Genomic DNA, 18,898 nt, shown 5'->3' with positions numbered 1-18,898 from the left:
CCAGATCAATAATTGTGAATGAATGTGTTAATGTAGGAAACAAGTCTAAAAGGCTAAAATCATGCTCAATGGACACTATTCAGTAATTCATCTTTATTCGTTCACTTATGTATTAATTTATCTTTGGCCATAGGGGATCTGAAACCTGTTTCAGGAACAGGGGCCTTTTTAAACAATTTCAGGTTGTGATCACAGGTCATTTGTTTGAACTTTAGAGATGAGTACTGATGCAAATTATCATGCATCAGTAATGTTGAAGGGCTACTCATTGTGCAAACAACGACCGACTTAACGCTGACCTTTTTAACCACAGCTTGATTTGGTTGCTCATGTTGAGATCCTGAAGCCAAGCTTTCTGTCAGGCTTGAGAAACTGGTTGAAAATTGGCACCATAAAAAAGAATTTATGTCAGGTAATTACCAAACCATGTGGTTCACTAAGAGGTAAAATGTGAAGCTTTAACACCCCAGTGTTCTGTGTAATATTTTATCAAAGACATTTGTGCCAATCAAAGCAATTACAGATATACCTAAGGGAATGTGCAGTACTATTTTTCTAAGAAGCATTTTGTTCATGTTTGCTAAAATCTTGCAAACATCCATATGGCCTGGAATCTGGTCAGAGACTTGTTTTAGTAGGTTTAGGGATTTTGAAAAAGCTCATAAGGCATGAGTTACAATCTTTGGTCTGCATTAAAAATTGTGATGAAGCTATAGTTAGGTGAGTAAGATTTTTTTTCATACCAGCCTGGTATTAGCATGTCTCGAGGCCGCCAAGATAGATAGTGCTTACATATGGCCAAGTATTGTACTACAATAGATAATATAAACTATGATTGACGAAAAAAATAACAGCAACGTATGATTAGTAGTGAAAGTAGGATCGTTTGTATGCATACTGAATGTATCGAATGACCAGGTTATCATCCCTATGGATTTTTATTCCCTGATAAGTGATGAATCCACATTTTATCCCTAGTAATGATTCTATTTAATAAACTTTCACCTTCCTTGAGCATCGGTTCAAATTTAGTTTGCATATGTCTAATCTCTTCGGTTTATGCTCTTTTTGGCCTCAGGTACACCGTCAGATGAAAAATGAATCACTGCACTTTGCTCTTTTTTTCATTAGTATAAAACATACATACATACATTTTTGGGGAAACTGGAGCCTTGCATGGAAAGTGCTGATGAGATAGTGCGGCCAACAAAGGTGTTTATATAACATATAAAAAAATTACTAATAATCACAACTTTGTAATTTATTGTATATAAAGTCAAGAAACTGTACCTTACAGTATGACCCATTTTGTGGTGGATAAGCATGGAGATGGTAAATTCACACATCTATTAGTGGATTCAATGTTTTTGTTTTGGACTGTTGTTTGATCTTAACCCAGAACTATCAACAGGTTGTTTATTAAATTTTTCAGGAGAGCTAATTGAAAGTGTTGGTCATGTTTTAATACTCAAGGTTACAATTTGTAGTACTTTTCTAGGACGTACTGTTATCCTTCGTTTCCTTTGGCCCCATTCTTACCAATCATCTCGAGCTGTTTTTTTTTAACATGACGATGAGTTTACTTACTCAAATGGCCTCCACAGTCACTAGATCCTAATCCAATATAGAGTACATTTGGGATGTGGTGGAACGAAGAGAGTCGCATCATGAATGTGCCATCATGTCAACATGGACCGAAATCTTTAATGTTTCCAGCACCTGGTAAAGAAGAACATCCATGATATCCATGTCAAGAAGAATTAAGGCATTTCTAAAGGCAAAAGGACGATTCAGCCTAGTACCAACAAGGTGTACCTAATGAACTGGCCAGTCACTTGATTGCAGAAAAGGCATGTGCAAGGACAACTAGAGCAGCCTGTGATTAGATAATGTATCAATGACATTTAGAGGTGGCTATGGACATGATGTGAGCTGTTATCGGTAATACTCCCAGGTCCATTAATTATATTAAAGACCAGCCATTCGCTAGATTTTGTGTTTTTTTGCAAGCAATCAAGCTACTTTTGAAATAGCCAGTAGTGTTAGTGTATATGTGAATGTGTGGGTGTGTGCGTGGTGTGGTGTGGTGTGGTGTGTTGTAATGGACAGGCATCCTTTTCATGATGTATTCCTGCTTTGTGCCCAGAGTTCCTGGGAGAGGCTGGCCTTATAAAATCTCCTCTTAACCACAGGCTTTTTATCATCCTCAATAAAATCTCTTCATTACTGTATGAATGCAGTTGTGTGAGTGAAACTGTTCACACACTTTCATTAGCAATATACTGTACATGAAGGAACATTATGCTTTTATATCACCTTGATGAAATAAAGACTTGAGCAAATGGCATGTTTTTATTACCTGCTTATTTAAGAAATGGCCTTACTGTATGACACTGACACTGAAACATTACATTTGTAATGATGGTCTTGATGACTGACTTCTATATCATTTTAGCAACTGCATACAGTATTTCAGCTTGGCTGTGTATTTTTAGCTGCATGTTGCACTGTTATAGGAAATGTCCCATGAATATTACTGCTAGAAGAAACAATATAATAATAGAAGCACTAAGCACACTAGATAGTTAGAACAACCAACAAATAATTGACTACAAATGAGTTTGTAACTTCTGTCTGTTCTAGAAACACAAACTTTATAGACTTAATGAGGCATGTCCCTGAAATAATGTGAGAGGTTTGTACAAATCAAAGTATCATTAAATCAAGCTAAAAATTAAGTGTTCAATGCTCCCTACAATAGTAACATCATAGCATTGTGTTCTGTGGTCAAGTTCTGCAAACCTGTGTGTATGTAATGTGTACATGCCACACTCCCACTATGCAAAATAATGCATACATTTCTTTCCATTGCCGAGCTCATTTCCTTTTCTTTGACTGATGATATGTATTCAGCTGAGCAAAAGCTGCACAAATGCTCCGCAGTCTGCCACTGGGTCTAAAACCTTTTTACTCAGTTTAATCATGAAATTTTTCGAATATCCTAACAGCTCTCTTCCTCTCTTGGTCTCTCTCTCTCTCTTATCTCAATCCAATCAAGAAGCCAAGGGTCAGACAAACAAGTCTGATCAACAGAGGACTTGCGTGATCTCATAATTCTGCCCTTATTTACCTGGAAAACCCTGACACTTAAGCCGGGATGTTGTTCCTCAATTTTAATAAGGTCATGAAGATGAAACAGCTTGGCATCAGCACACTGGACAACCTCACCTTCTTCAGTCTTACCTGAGTTCCTCAGGAATGCATATGATCCCCTCTCTCATACTCGCTTTTCACTGATGACTGCATACCTGTAAATGACTCCAACAGTGTTATCAAGTTTGCCCATGACACCACAATGGTAGGTCTGATCAGAGGTAACGATGAGACTTTCAGGGAGGAGATTCAGCAACTAGTAGCATGGCGTGAGGACAACAACCTGGAACTCATCATCAAGGAGAGAAGGAGGTTATTGTGGACTCTATTAATCCCTTATCTAGGGACTGTTGTTGTTATGCGTGTACCCAGCTTAAAGTTCTCTGAGGACCTCATCGGGTCACAGAACTCTGCTGTCCTGATTAGAAAAGGGACAATAGCACCTGTATTAAAAAGTCCCACTAGTATTCTAGGATACTGAAGAACTTTAAAAGCTTGACCATTGCAAGTATCCTCGAAACTGCATCTTGCAACAGTGTGGTACAGTATGGTATCTGCACTTCATTGGACCATAAAGTCGTTCAGAGGGTGGTAAAAACCACCCGAAGTATCATCAGATGTCCACCATGGAGGACTTTTACAAGAAACATAGCCTGCAAAAGGTCTAGAAGCTTTATTAAATATACCTCTCATCCTAATTATGGACTATTCACCTTTCTCCCATCAGGCAGGTTCTACAGGAGTCTTAGCGCCCATACAGACTGAAAACAGCTTAATTATTGCAATGAACAGCTGATCAAGGGCTGTTAACAAATACACTAGTGCACTGTCACTTTCTGTCTATATTGCACTGCTTCATCCATTATGCATCTTCATACATAATTTAAGTTGATCCTTCCAGTACTGTATTTTCCACCCATATTTATTCTGTATATACTGTATCACACAGACGTTTATTTATGTACATATGTATATTATGTTGCGCATGTTATCCACTTGTTGTTTTATCGACCGCACAATGTTTGCACAGTTATACAGTTTATTACCATATATAGCCAATCCTTATCACCTACTTCACTTTCTGTACATTAGTCATTGGATTACGGTTCGGAAGATCCCAGGTTCAAACCCCACAACCACCGAGTTGCCACTGTTGGGCCCTTGAGCAAGGCCCTTAACCCTCAAATGCTCAGATGTGTAATGAGATAAAATGTAAGTCGCTCTGGATAAGAGCGTCTGCCAAATGCCTAAATGTAAATGTAAATGTAGTCACTCTTGTGCATATGGACCCATACCCTCATTTACCACATTGTTATTTATCAGAAGGTTAAGAGCCATCGACATCGACAGAAAAAGTGCCCATAAATAAGTAATAAGAGAATAAGAATATGTACAACCCAAAGTTGATTTAACTTTTTATTTTCATAATTTTTTTTTTTTTTTACTTTTTACATAAGAAGAAGCCTGTCATACACTTGAAGACAAAAATACAGTGGAAGAAATGTCAGTCACAATTGCATGTGAATTCTGACGCTTACATTTTCTCAAGATCAGCTACATCACTCAAGTTTATTATTAATAATAGTTCTAAAATTGAGTTTTTATTACTTTTGTTTAACCATGGTCACAAGTTAAAAAAAATTACTAAAATACTGTAAAACAATCTAGAAGCCACCGTGACCGTGACAAGGCAGGTATTAAGTTTAATATCTGAAAAACTTCTTTTTGTCAAAGTTCTTTAAAAAATGAACCTCTTTGTATTTACATCTCTTTAAAACACTTTATTCAAAGTAATGTATCTGTATATGCTTTCGTTCACGCACTTAAAATAATATAAACTATATCATTCACAATTGGCGTGATTATATTTCACAGGCATTTTGTGGGATCATTGCTTAAACCTGAAAAAAACCCTACATAAACCTGAATTTTGTAAATATATGGCCAGAAACCACAAACCACAAATCAACTGCAATTTAAAAATAATTTTACATTTAAAGATTTAATAAGTAAAAGTAAAAAAATGAACATGCACACTGTTTCACACATTAATGAAGATCTAGTTTCTGATAAACTAGTTTAAGCAGAAATATGATTTTTGATTATGAGTGAGCTAAACACTACCATCTCTTAATTTGATTGTAAAAGCGGTGTACAGTACTTGTATGGTGATCACACTGCGCCACATGGCACAATGGGCCTTTATTTAATTACTTAAGCATCAAGCAGCTTAAGTGCTGAAGAAAAAAGACCTGCTGCTCGATCCTCCAGCACTGTTCGACTGGTCCCACCATCTCTCAGGGATCAAGGAAGACATACATCTGGACTATTTTCTGTTCCGGCACCTCGGTTCTGAATATCTGTACAGCTGATATTCTGGCAGTCGTAAGGCAACGACTAAAGACCTATCTGTTTGTTCGATATTTGGGCTCGACCAAAAAATAAAAAATAAAAATCTCTCCCAACTGTGTTTAATGCTACTTTTGTTTAAAAACCTAGTGAAACTGTGTACGGATATATTTAATGCTGAAAAACCTCAAAGCACTTATGGATAAGTGAAAGAATGGGTCACTATCAGGAGCTCAGTGAATTGCAGCATGGTATCGTGATAGGATGCCAGTCATGAAATTTGCTTGCTTCTAAATATTCTACAGTCAACTGTTAGTGGTATTCTAACAAAGTGGAAGAGACTGCACGACAGCAACTGTGATTTTAAAGGCCATGTAAAAACACAGAGTGGGATCTACAAATTCTAAAACGCATAGTTGCCAACTTTTTGCACAGTCAATAGCTACACCTCCAAACTTCAGGCCCTCAAATTAGCTCAAGAACAGTGTGTAGAGAGCTTCATGTAATAGATTCTCAAGGCTGAGCATTTGTATCCAAGCCTTCATACATCAAGTGCAGTTCAAAGCATCAGATGCAGTATTGTAAATCACCCATTAGACTCTAGAGCAGTCGAAATATGTTTACTGTTTGACAATCTGATGGATGAGTTTGGGTTTGGCAGTTGCCAGGAGAACGGTACTTGTCTGACTGCATTGGAACACCTGCCAAGTGTAAAGTTTGGGAGGACAGTGGGAACAGTTTGGGGCTAACCTCTCCCTGTTCCAACATGACTGCACACCAGTGCACAAAGCACGATCCATAAAAACACAGATAAGCAAGTGAAAAAAACTCGACAGGCCTGAAAGAACTTGACGAGTCCTAACCTCGACCCGACAGAACACCTTTGGGATGAATTAGAACGGAGACTGCGAGCCAGGCCTTCTCATCCAACATCAGTATCTGACCTCACAAATGATCAAGAATGGTATAGCTGCAAAGGGGGCGGCTACATCATATTAAACCCTATGGATTAAAAATTGGATGTTACTCAAGTTCATATGCATGTGAAAGCAGGTGAGTGAATACTTTTGAAAATAACGTGTGAGAGAACGTTTGTAAAACAGAAACAAATTGCAAACCACAATATGCTCATATGACTATGAGTTTATATCATATAAAATAAAATAAAAAATAACAAAAAATGCTGCATATGAACAAACAGTAGCAGTGCTTTTTAAATACCACATACTTAAAAATATCACAGGTTAACCTGGACATGAGCATCTTTTCAGCCAATGTTGTTAAGCAATGACATGATGCAAATGTGATAGAGTGCACATTGTTCAGACAAATATGTGGACATTTTGATACACTGGTTATACCATTTGTTGTACAATTTGCCATTTAAAAGACTTTAGTAACCCTCACTGTCAGTACCCTTGTTTGGATGCGAGAGTTCTACTGTATATGATAGGGCCATATGAAAATGCTTTGAAAGTAAAAAAAAAAAAAATGTTTGAACTTTTTCTTTTTCCTTTCAGTAGGCAGTTTAGCCAGATGAGGACAATTGGGCAACTTTTGCCCTGCCCTCTTGAATTGTATATACTGTACTTTGTACACTAATTACATTTGAAATAACTTATACAAGGTTTTAGATAGGCATTCAGAAAAAAGACGATCTGAGAATTAAGAGCTTTTTGTTCAAGGGTTTGGGGGGAAAAAGGGTTTTCAAGTGTATCATGAGGGAGTAAGCAGGCTGACCAAAATCTACGGTTTCCCAAGATGCAGGTGACTTTAACAATCATTATCATTTATCAAAATCTTGATGTAAAAAACGGCAATCTGTAGTGTCAATAAAGGACTAAAATAGGACAAAAAGAAGACCTTAAATCAGGCCTGCTGCTGATTTAGCACATCCATGATGGCTGACAAGAAAATGGTTCTACTTGCTTTTTTAGTTACTTGCTTAGCAACATATGTCAGGTCTAAATGTCAAAGTTATTACTTTTCCCCCCTTATGGTCAGCGGTTTCTAAAACTGTACTCGCAACAATAAAACTATATATATATATTTTATAAATAAATAAATAATCAAAGAAAGAAAGTAAAAAAAAAAAAATCATCTCATATCCACTAAATTGAATCTGTCTCACTGTGACATGATGCTTGTCCACAAATATTTGTCAAACTATAAAAAAAGAAATCCTTCTTGATTTAGAGGAATTGTAAATGGAAATGTTTTCTATCAAAAGTCTAACATCGCTTTATGTAACTGAAAATAGGCTTGTGTTCAAAGGGGATTTCATTTCATTGCTCCGCCACATTGGTTCCACTTCAGAGATCACAAAAGATGACTGACGGGCTTCGTCATAGCTGTGTGGTTTCAGACAAAGTGGATTTTAAAATGTGTCCAAAATGACATTTTGTAATATGTATTAAATCTGGTCATTAAAACTGGAATTCACAATCACCTCTCTCTCTCTCTCTCTCTCTCTCTTTCTCTGTGTGTGTGTGTGTGTGTGTGTGTGTGTGTGTGTGTGTGTGTGTCAGGGGTAGCTCAGTGGTTAAGGCATTGGACTACGGTTCGGAAGATCCCAGGTTCAAACCCCACAACCACCAAGTTGCCACTGTTGGGCCCTTGAGCAAGGCCCTTAACCCTCAATTGCTCAGATGTATAATGAGATAAAAATGTAAGTCGCTCTGGATAAGAGCGTCTGCCAAATGCCTAAATGTAAATGTAAATGTAAATGTGTCAGTTGGGCTGCATAAGGCAGAGGCGATGTTTCATCTCCAGAGCTCCACAGATGGTCCCTGTGCAGTTGGTGTGAAACGTACAGTAGGCGGAGGATCGTGCTCTGCTCCATCATCCGTACTAACACTCCTCTATCCCAAAGCTCTGCTTACGTCCATTATCTTGCTTGATAGCATCAGTGTCTCTCTTCACGTTGCTCATTTAAAAGAAAGCTTTATACAGGTAGAATCTCCATATCTATATATATGTAAGTCGACTTGACAATGGCCTTATTTATTATTTTCTTTTATTTGATTGTTATCTTCACTTTTGTCTGACCACAGGAGGAACGAGGCAAGGCTAGTTTGAGTGTTATCAGCAGGTACACAGTGCCACAAGGGAAGTGCAGGAGAGAGATATGATAGCCTTGCTTGACACTGCAAGATATTTCCGAAAGAACAGGCAGGTTTTTCAGAGTTGGTGATGTGTCTCACTCCCGGATTGTCATTGTAGGGCAGAAATAAAGCAGTGTTGCTTGCTGATAGAAAGCTAAAAATAAAAAGGAGAGCCTCGAGTGGGCACATACTGTGTCTATCTACTACAAAGCTTGTGTTATGTTACCCCAGTTTATTACAACTTATTGCACATCTCTACAAAGGCATATAGAGCAATACAATATGGAGATGCTCATAATCCGGGCTAAAAGGGAGAATATAATAAATATGATGCAACTTCTCAAATTCTTTGTCTAGATGAAGCAAATTGGAACAAATTCTGCATAGTGGGAAATATTGTGCGAAAAGTTTTCCAAAAACATAAAAACAACAACAGCATTAAATCATCATCACAGTTATTTAAACATGACTGAGGAAATCTGATTTTTTATTTGTATTTGTATATTATGTTTTTAATAGTCAGTAATGTGATGTCATATATGCTGTTGTGATTTTATATACATTTATACAACATATAGCTGTTTTACCAAACGTTAATTAAATATTAAACACAAATTTAAAATTAAAATCTTTAGCTTTATTGACAGTCTAACATTTAAAGATTCCTTTTATAGAGCTAGGCCATTTAATGAATTGTAGGTCTGCCATAGGGCCACCATATTTTTCCATAAGACAATTTGTGGTAATTTGTGGCGCTCATTTCATCAGTAATCATGGATGTTGGGTGGAACAGACCCTAACAGAACATCAGAGGGCTCTCCATAACTAATGCTTGTTATCTGTGGCCTTACCATGCTTATGTTTCCAATGCCATTATGTAGTGCAGCCATATGTTTTGTGTTAGCTAATGATGTCAAGCAAGCCATGATTTTGAAACTGTAAATGCTTGCTTCTAAAATCATGAAAGTAGAAACAGGGCATTCAAAACCAAGCTGATGCCAAAGCAAAACTCTGTCATTAAGGTACTGTAAATGTTTTTCTTTATGTGGTGTAGTGGTTTGCAATGCGGTCTCACACTTTCAGGGTTGAGGGATGGGTACTGTTTTTGCATGGGTGAGACATGGATGAGTGAGTGAAAGAACTAAACTGGCCTGCACAGAGTCCTGACCTCAACCTGATAGAACACCTTTGGGATGAACTAGAGTGGAGACTGTGAGCCAGGCCTTCTCATCCAACATCAGTGTCTGACCTCACAAATGTACTTCTGGAAGAATGGTCAAAACTTTCCATAAACACACTAAACTTGTGGAAAGCGTTCCCAGAAGAGATGAAGCTGTTATAGCTGCAAAGCGGGCGGAGCCAACATTATATTAAACTTCATGGATTAAGTCACTCCAGTTTATATGCATGTGAAGGTAGGCGAGCGAATCCTTTTAACAATATAGTGTAAGGAAATATTTTTAAAACAGAAACAAACTGCAAACCACAATATGCTGATATGACTATGAGTTTGTATTATGTACATCATATAAAATTAAAAAAAGACTGTACATGCAAAGGGATTTTGCTAATTAAAGTCATTGTAAATTTAATATACTTCATCTTCCATAACCATGTATTTGATTTTACTCATATTTCATGTCGAAGTATATCTGGATTACTAGTAAACATTTTTTATAGGGACTAGCATACAAGTTATCATTCAGGAATTTAACCAAAAAATGCTGCATTGGACAAACTGCAGCAGTGCTTTTTTAAATGCCACATACTTAAAATTATCACAGGTTTACCTGCTTTTGCATGTTCCCCGTGCTTGGTGGGTTTCCTCTGGATACTCCGATTTCCCCACACAGTCCAAAGACATGCAGATTAAACTAATTGGTGTTTCCAAATTGCCCGGCCTGTGTGTGTGCTTGTGCCCTGCGATGGATTGGCACCACATCTATGGTGTAACATGCCTAGTGCTGCCTAGTACCTTGGAACAGACTCCAGGCACCCCATGACCCTGTACATGATCAGAGAGTGACAGAGAATAGAGAATGAGTGAGAGTAAGAGTGGGGATGGTATAATTAGATAAAATATTTTATTATAACATTTTATAAAACACATCCTTACACATGAACCCATAACCTTATTTTACTACATTTGTCATTTATTGTAAATAGTTGAAATCTAATCTAATCTAATATAAAGCAGAAGGATGCCAGAAGTTTATCGAGTGACAATAAATGTTATGTAATGATGTTTTAATAATTACTTTACATCCAAGTGACAACAGTTTTATGAAAGCCGAGGTTTATTTAAATAAACTTTTGACATTTCAGAGAGTTTATGAGTTTTAATGAAGTGCTCCGTACGTAGGTGTCTTTAGCCCTATGCACTGTACTTTTATTACCTTATTAAATATTATTACTCTTACCTTCCTCTTACTACACATTACTTTTACCTTATTAAATATTATTACGCTTATTAAACATTCATTATCTTTAAAATCATTACTTTTTTCTCCTGATTTGCTCTATAGTGTACACACATAATCTCAGGGAAGGTTTAAAGCTAAGACATTACATAGGAAATGGAAAGTAGGAACTTGCAAAATTCAACAAATAATCTTTATTTATTTAACTTTTTTTGACAATATGCATTTCAAGCTACAGACCATAGCACATTTTCTTTTTTCATGAAATGTTGCAAAAAGAGGCAGCAAAGTCATGATTTCAGCTCTGTTGGACTAAAATAAAAATAAAATATTAATTGAAAAATGGTAGCATGATTTCTGTTAGACATCTGCAGAAACAGAACACCCTATAGTGATGTAAATTGTGTAGATTTTAATAAACAGCTGGCATGGTGGCTAACTGGTTAGCATTGTCACCTTGCTACAGGGTCCGGGTTCGATTCCTGGCCAGGTTTGATTCTGGCCTCTGCATGCATGGAGTTTGCATGTTCTCCCTGTGTACTGTGGGTTTCCTCCGAGTGCTCTGGTTTCCTCCCACAGTCCAGAGACATGCAGATTTAGGCTAACTGGCATTCCCAAATTGCACGTAGTGTGTGTGTGTGTGTGTGTGGCCTGTGATGAATTGGCACTCTGTCCAGGGTGTACGCTGCCTTGTGTCCTAAGTTTCCTGGGATAGGCTCTGCGACCCTGTATAAGGATTCATCAGTATAGAGAGTGAGTGAGTGAGTGAGTAAGATTTTAACCACCACAAGAACACGTGAAATGGTCTAGTGTTTAATCTTTTCAGATTGGTTATTCTTCTGAAGATTAGAGATTACCTAATGATGAATACAAAATGATGCACTTTGTATGAGTCAAGCTTTAATGACTAAAACACCAAACCTACAGTAAATGTATTTGTGGTTTTAGGTGAGCTTATTTGAAAAATGTATCCAAAAAGAATTTAATTAACACTTGCACTGTTATTGCCGAAGTATTGCTAGAGGGAATAAAGGCTTTAGAGAATATACAATGCTAGCTCTGACTGCTTACTTCACTCCACCCAAAAGCCCATTACCCCCTGACCTTGTGTTTAGAGTTCGGTAAATGGATATAGTTCTATTACACTTTAAGAGAGTGTAACAGAAAGATGTAGCTTTGAGGAGTTGACCCTTGCTCCCCAACTGATGCTGTATTCGGTCCGACAAGCCTGCGGCACATTCTTAATTATTTCTTACTGATGGCCTAATCCATCAAGTGAAACAGTCTCGAAGACTTACAGAGTAGACAATCTGAGTGCAGTGTAAGGCAGATTGGAGGTGGTTGAGGAAGGGAGAGCGGCGTGTTTCTGTATTACAGTAACTCTAACTTCAGCGCGTCACGGTCTCTAAAAGAGGAAGCTCAGTAATCTCAGCCCCTGCTGGCAGATATGAGTTGTGCTTACACAAAAGCAAACGGGTGTGAAGGGCAAAAATATTCCCTGAAGCACTTTGATAGCTCAAATTATTATTACATGGTTGGGAAAAGAACAAGAAAAATGATCAGACTTATTATTTCTGTCATTATATTTACTTAAGTTTTGCCAAAATGATACCTTGATCTAGAACTATGCTGTGATGTTATAATATTTTATGCATTGGAATCCATGTTAATCCATGCACACTGACTACCTGTTCCAAAATACACTATGTGCCAACCAGGGGAAGCTCTTTACACGATCCAATTTTGCTCTTTTATACTACATTGTATATAGTTATATACTATAACTATGCACTTTCCTGAACTAGATGTTTTTCTTTTGTGTGTACCTCAATCACGAGTGGTTTGAGCATTTTACTGACTACTTACCACCAAAGGTGAAAAAGGAGAAAATTGCGTAAAAAAAAAATTCCACTCCAGTTTCACTAAAAGGCACCTGCCTCCTTTGACATTAGGTTTACAATGAGAAACAAGTTCTCACTTTGATTATAAGCATCAAACATGTCAGTCTCCATTTCATCACCGGAGGTAAAAGTCACTTGCTGCATTTAAACATAATCCTTAGAATTTTTAGAAGTCTTTTCTGAGGGCTACGTGTAACTCGGAGCTTAACCTGTTGGACTGCTGATCAGACGATCCTCGGTTTAGGCCCCAGGCTGCCACTCTTGGACCCTTGAGAATCGCCTTACACCCTAAACTGCTGAGATACAATCAGGTGTCAAGCTGGCAACCTGATCCCATAAGCAAGTGCCACTGAAATGAGAGATGTATCTTTCCTAGGCACGTGGGGAGAACAAAATATTATCTTATTTAAACATTTGTGTTTAACTTTGGGTGAGCGGGTAAAGTGCTGTTCATACCTGCTATTAACATCTGTCTTCGGTGATCCGATCACAGGTGGACAGCCGAAGAACAATTGGCATTTTGAAACCCTCTCCAGTGACCACTATCTCCTGTGATAGAATTTCATGCATCATTTCCACTAAAGCTGGGTATGACACACATTTATTACCCCATTCCAGCGCTGCATTTGTTTTCAGACAAGAGCCTGCAAGTCTTGTGAATCGTATCGTTCACCTGCACAGGCTGATTCAAATGTTTTGGTCTGAGAAGATAAAAGAAACTGCAAAAGCAGCTGTTTCCATTACAGCTGCTGTAGCATAACTGTTATGCATTAACCCAGCAGTGAGGAACATGGTTTCCAAACGGTCTCATTATGATTACATCATGATTACATATTTTCCAGCTGGAGCAATGACTCAATGCATTAGGAGGTCCTTTGTTGCTGTCCAGGACTCATCGGGAAGCTTTTGGCTCACACTACAGTTGCACTACATACAATATGCATCAGTGGTGGTTTGAGTAATCAGGTCACAGTCTCACCGAGAGCTAGCCTTTGCGATCCAGCTGCCGAAGAGGAAAAGACTGATGCATTTGACGTTAAGGCCCCCTTCCGCAGCTGGGATTGCCGCTGCGGTAACCGAAGGAGGACACCCGGTGTTGCCTTTGTCTCCCGTCTGCGGCCACACCCAAGAAGAGCTGGGCGGGACCGTTTGGTCAGAACAGCAAGGGGAAGCACGTTAAGGAGCCTCTGTCACGAGGCCTCACTACCATGACTTCCCATACGAGTGCCCACTGGGCACCAGCTGGACACTGCCTTTGGACCTTGCACATTCACATCCTCATTTCTTACCTCCTCTTTATTCTTCCAACCTCCTTTAAAAAAACTTTTTTGTTCCTAATAAAATTATCCTTTTCCCGTAAGACATCGCTGCTTGTCTATGTGCCAGTGGTGCGCCCTGAGCAAAAGATCTTACAATTTGTACTAAATACACTGTAACTTTGGAAGATACCATCTAATCTAAACTCAAAAGATTCGTATGAGTCTCAGCTAAACTTTAAAATGCATTATTGCACAGAACAAAGGTTGTGGAATTTGCCCCAGAGTGCTTATATTATAAATTTATAACAACCAAAACCTACTGTAATTTACTTATATACACACACACAAAAAAAACATCCCTTTAAGTAGTCTTCTTCTGCGATTTGGCAGCACAAAATGTCAGTTTCAATATCTTAAAAAAATGAACGAATCTTGCAAATCATGCATATGAGTGACTGCATATCCTGCTAAATTTGTCTTGCATATGCTGTTAAACTTGCCCCTTTTCTGATGTTACAGTATCTCTACAAGCAGACAGCCAATGCAAAGCAAAAATGTAGCCTACATAAAAATATGTCTTTGTAATTTTCTTCTATTAAAGTATATTTTAAAAAAAAATTTTTTTAATCTTGTTTTTCGCTGTTTGGAAAAAAATATCGCTTTGAAATCTGATGGGATTTTATCGACCGCACAGTCGGGATGTCACAGTACAGAGTGAGCATGTTATATTTAACACAGTTTTGAGTCAGTCTGGATGAGGTGGTCATACATATTCACATCATGTCATTACCCCGACGATGGCCTTTGAAACAGTGGAAGGGTGACATTCTTTCATGCCTGTTCTATCTGGTTAAGATCAAATGTTACAAAAAGGGTGCTTGGAAACTGAACAGCACTTCAAGTAGCCTCTTTAGTGTTATAATGAGTGGCACGGTGCAATCACTGGGTTGTTGAAATAAAAACCACAGATTGTTTCCCCACCCCTATACACCCAAACAGAATATTCTACAACATGCGACACTGTATTTGGTATACTTATTTGTTTGTATATGTTTGTCACATCTAGTTCCTACAGTATGCCCTTACGCTTCCATAGCAGTATTTATACATCAGTACATTAGTACAGCAGTCATTTCCATGAGATCTGTTACAGTGTAGCAGAAGCTGTTCATTTTAATGCACCAGATGTGTTTCATTTGATTTTCATTCCAGCATGGTCACTGATATGTTAAACCGAGGCACGTGTACTAGCACACACAGCAGTCTCTTTCATTATGGCTTAGGAAGGGATCTACACCTCCATTTCTCTCCAGTCCTCTAGTGCCTCACTCTTCTTCCTCTCCACCTCTCTAATCACACCGATATCAGCAGCGGTAAAGGAATGCTAGATTGTTCCACTCCACTGTGTACGTCTGTGTGTACAAGATTGCGTGTGTGTGTGTGTGTGTGTGTGTGTGTGTGCGTGTGCGTGTTTGTGTGCACACTTGATATGAGATAGTGGTGAAACGACACCCAGGAGAGTGAATGCACAACTCACAATGGATGTCTTGTAGCTCTGCTACGTTTTTTAATGCAAAGCAGAGAGTTCCAGCCAAAGTATGTCATCATTTCTCTTTCCACAGTAATTCTTTTGCTAGTTTTTCCAACGGTATTTCCTGTAAATGTAGCTGCATCAAACTGAGGATGTCAATTACAGCAAGATGTGTCTTCACTTCTTCTTTTCAGCCCTGCATGCAGATCACAGGGCTTCTTTATTATTGATGTAAAGGGAAAGCCAAGGAAATAAATGTCTCAATTAAGACTTGCTTTAAAGCAACACAGATAAAAACAAACAAACAAATAAACCAAAAAAAAAAAAAAAACTGATTTCACTTCTGAATAATTTAGGCAATGTGTTTTACTTTCTAACACTGGTACTAATGTTACTAAGAAGGATAAAGCGCAATTAATAGTTATTCGGTACAAAAAGAGAAATTAATTATACTCTACAGGGTGTCTGAAAAGTCCGGAGCAAATGAAAGTAAAAGTGCGTACAGTATACTTAATATGGTATTTATCATTTGCAACACATGCTCTACATGTTCAGATTTAAGCTGTATGCATTTTCTCAGGCACTGCTCACGTTAAAGTATTAGGCACGTCTGTGTTTTGCTTTTACTTTATTGTCTATTTAGCCTTTTTTTTTTTTTTTACATAAATTATAAGTAAACTGAATTCACAGGAGACTTTTAAATAAATGTACATTAAAGTCTGCACTATTCTGAAAAACACTTGTTTGACTTTAAAATGAGTAAAAAGCTGTGATTCAGTTCATTCATTCATTCATTCATTTATCTTCTACACAGCCATACCCTGGGGTCACAGGGTCACGGGGGCCTGGAGCCTGGGGCACGAGGCAGAGAACACCCTGGACAGGATGCCAACCTATCGCAGGACACGCTCACACTTTGACAATTTGATAATGGCAGTTAACCTAATCTGCATGTCTTTGGACTGAGAGGAAACTGGAGCATCCGGAGGAAACCTACCAAGCACAGGGAGAACTGCAAACTCCATGCACACAGACCTGCGGCGGTAATCAAACCCTTGACCCTGCAGGTGTGAGGCCACAGTGCTAATCACTATACCACTGTTCCGCTCGCTATGATTTAGTTACCAGACTTAAATAATAATACTTTATTTAATACTTTATTTTTTTTTTCAGGACAACCTCCTAATTAATTAAGCCTTACTGTCTGACATGGTCAGGTTGCTCCAAGAAGATTTTTCTACTGTTGTAATCGGTTTAATACTAAATACTGAGCTGATATTAGCAAAAATGTGAATTGGATGTCTGAGGATATATACTGTGTGTGTGTGTGTGTGTATATATATATATATATATATATATATATATATATATATATATATATATATATATATATATATATATACACACATATAAAATTCTAGTAGCAAAGAAAAGTTGTGGTGCAGCGGGTAGCTTTGCCACCTCACAGCTCCAGGGTCCTCGGTTTGATCCTTAGCTATAGTTGTGTTCAGTGGGGAGTTTTTGTTCATGTTCTTCCTGTGTTTCCTCCCACCTGCCAAACCCATAATAAGATAAAATTGCCCCTAGGTAAGGATAAGTATGTGACCTGCAATGTTTTAAAGAACAAAATACTGGATAGGTATTGGTGTCAGTTGCAATTGTTTGAAAAAGGTTTTCGAAAAGGTTTTGGTAGATGTATTAACAAGAACAAAACATACTGTAGTATGAGTGTTTTAATAGGATAGTGTATTTAATGCCAGAATTGCGATGGCATTTCAAAACATATCCTGTATACTTCTTTTTTAAAAACAATTCATTTTTTGCCTCCTAGCATTATCCAACAATACAAAAATGGATGTACACTATAACATCTTGCTGGTGTGGTATTTGATAACCAGCAACTGCTGGCAGATACACCTAAAGAACTTTCTGAAATGTGCATTAATTGTGCACTTTCCTCACAGTACAGCTCCATAAAGCTTATTCCCTATTTATGTGCATGGCCTTGCACTCAGCCTGCGTGGGTGGTGAAGTTAAAATGGTGACATCAGCAGTCGCTAAGCAAGCGGCACTGAGTTTCATGGGAAATAATTAATTTAGCACAAGCCAGCTTGGAGGGCCACTAGGCTCATCCCTTTACCAGTGCTTGACTCCCAGCACTCGCTTCATTTGTCCTGTCCCTTTATTGATTAATTCATGGACCTTATTAAAATTGCAGAGGCTTGCCAAATCTCCTTAACTATTCTTGATCCTCTAGTTGATCTTTGTCCAGTAGCATGGCAAGTCGCTTGGCATGTGCATGGAAAGAAGAGAAAAGCTCTTTAAGGGACAATAAACCAGTGTAACCTCCGACAACAAACCACTCAAGTCTCAAGCATCATTATCCTTACTGAGGCTCATTGATCACAGATGAGGTTAGCCTGACGTCAACTGAAGGGCTTAATTATGTACCAGTATGACACAAGTATATTTCACAGTGGAACGCAGTAAATGCACGTCTGCTGTTAACTGTACACAATTACATTTGGAGAAAGCAGAGAGAGAACTGATTTTCTAACTATTGATAGTGGGTGAAGCCAGAAAGGCTTTTTGAGTGCTTGAGAAATTATAGACTGAGTGTTATTCGTTCACAATCGATTGCAAACGTCTATGCAAAGCAATATGCTGCAAAAAAAAAGAAAAAAAAATCTGATTTCTATAAAATATTACTCTTAAAAATTTTAACTGAAACATCATCCCAGTACACAAATATGTAATATTCTCCCCAAGGGTTGCTCAGGGTTTTAGAAATGTTTTTTTTTCTTTTGTATAAAACTTCCATTAGCAACTTACAACTCTCTGACAAAATGGCAGTTTTCAGCAGCTACTTTCCCCCACAAAGTCCTTACTTCTTTTCACCCACTGTTAAGGGTACAATTTTTCAGACAACTGCCTTTATCTGTTCATGCAGACCGCTGTAACCTTGTAGCAAAAAATGGAGAACACTCCTTGAACCAACGTGCCTTGCTAATAACTGTGCAACACAGTCACCAGCTATCCTCCATCATATGCCTGAGTCATCAACTCCTACGCTCAAGTATTAATATGAATCCATTCAAGAAATGGAATTGTGCAGGTTTATTTAATTCCCCCCTACCTCCTTCATTCTAATAGCCCTCAGTCCAGCTATCATTCTGCTACT

The sequence above is a fragment of the Clarias gariepinus genome, chromosome 27 (genome assembly GCF_024256425.1).
Source record: "Clarias gariepinus isolate MV-2021 ecotype Netherlands chromosome 27, CGAR_prim_01v2, whole genome shotgun sequence".
NCBI lineage: Eukaryota > Metazoa > Chordata > Actinopteri > Siluriformes > Clariidae > Clarias > Clarias gariepinus.
The sequence above is the reverse complement of the archived record's forward strand: the minus strand, read 5'-3'. Positions refer to the sequence as shown.